We start from the raw sequence: 1,810 nt of genomic DNA, 5'->3' as shown, positions 1-1,810 counted from the left end.
TTTTAGACCAAAGACATGTAGCGGAATACACTTTGGCCTAAATTTATGATGAAATTTGTTTTACATTTTTTTACTGGACATGTTTAATAGCAAAAAGTCAAAAATATATATTTGTTTATAGCGCAAAAAATAAAATTGCAGAGGCAATCAAATACCACCGAATGAAAGCTCCGTTTGTGGGAGAAAAAGGACACAAATTTCATTTGGGTGCAGTGTTGCATGACCGCGCAATTGTCAGTTAAAGTAATGCAGCGCTGTATTGCAAAAAATGTCCTGGTTAGGAAGGGGGGTAAATCCTCTGAAGGGCAAGTGGATAGTGGGCATGTTAGATATTTGGCGCACTTCTAATCAATACACTTTTTGTTTCAGAACCCATTTTTTTTTTTTCATCCGCAGAGGTGCGCAAAAACAAAAATCTGATAAGTGTACAAAAAAGGTGCAAGTGCAAAATCACAACACAAAAAAGTGCAATTAGGGGTGTGCTTTTAGTCCACCCCCCAAAGGGGTAGGATCTCTACCCTGATCCCCTGGGGTGCAAGTCTCCTGACAGGGACAAAAGTTTTCCAGCATGGTCCACCTAGCCAAAAGGCCTGGACCTTGTTATCAGCCGAAGCTGACCACCAAGTACTTGGTCAAGGGGCTCTTCCGAAGAGAGACCCCCCAAGGATCAGTGGAGGAAGGAACCTAATGGCCACACATCCTCCCCCTAGATGTCAGGGCAGGCCCAAGGACCCACACCCTCCATCCAGTGAGGAAAAAAACACACACAAAAGTGACAAAGTGACAAACAGTGGAGAAAAAAATAAATAAATAAGTGGTCATGCAACTATGCACTGGCTAGGCCCTGAGGCCTGTAGCAAAAAATTGCCCTGGACTTTGCCAAACGGCCTAGCCATAAAAGGCGCACTACAGAGTGTTTAGAACAGTTTAGAAAAGTGTTTAGAACAGTGACCATGTGCACTTTTCACACGTGGGATCCCATCCGCATGTGTTACTAAGAGCACCCTTGTGGCGACCACTCCCAGGGGGCACTGCTTTGCAGACTCTCTGCCTCCCCAGCCCCTGGCTGAACAAGGTAGACCCATTCAAATCAGGAGGAATTGGGCCCCTCCAGTTTTCCCGGGGGAATTACTCCCGGGCCCCAGCAGCCTGTAGGCACCTCAGTTTCTCTTCCAGCTGATACTAACTTTCAAAGCCCCCATCATACCAGCAGGGCTACTATACAGCCAGCCATCCTCGCCAAAAGGCAAGAATGATGGCGGATCACTTCTAGTGGACACTGATAAGAACAGATATTACACATTATTGATCTTAGCCAAAAGGCCGAGAAGCGATATTGTGGCAGAATTTCTCTACTTTTTACCAAAATATGTAACACTGCAGAAGGGACATGCTCTATGATGGAACTCCTGTCACCCTGACTGGTTGATTCAGTCAGAGAACCGCTTCCTCGCCACTGGGACACAGGACCAAGGTATTATAGCTGGGCATTGCACCCAAGACTAGACGAGACTAGCTTCGATGCCAAACAAGAACTCTTTATTGAACAGAAAACAGGTTTTTATACACTCCAGAAATAGGGCCCATCCCCTAATGAACAATAAAACAAATATTACACTTTGGGATAAACATCCCACACTGATTTGATAAGGAGGTGAAGTTGACATCAGTTTAATCCTATCAAGTAGGCACCTTCAGAAGGACTTGCCAACAAAAAATAGGTGACTCAATTAACAATGGGAATGCACACCTAGGAGGCACACAAGGGGAGAAGATAGTAAACACATAACACCTTAATAAACAGATTAGA

The 1,810-nt window shown here is 44.6% G+C and overlaps 1 pseudogene; it reads right to left on the bottom strand.

Annotated features, from left to right (window-relative positions):
- Nucleotides 1-1,174: 1,174 nt before the first annotated feature.
- Nucleotides 1,175-1,335, bottom strand: LOC149456310 (U2 spliceosomal RNA; annotated as a pseudogene).
- Nucleotides 1,336-1,810: the final 475 nt, after the last annotated feature.

Source organism: Staurois parvus, unplaced genomic scaffold (assembly GCF_062004578.1).
Source record: "Staurois parvus isolate SC_StPar_1 unplaced genomic scaffold, SC_StPar_1.0 ptg000365l, whole genome shotgun sequence".
NCBI lineage: Eukaryota > Metazoa > Chordata > Amphibia > Anura > Ranidae > Staurois > Staurois parvus.
The sequence above is the reverse complement of the archived record's forward strand: the minus strand, read 5'-3'. Positions and strand labels throughout refer to the sequence as shown.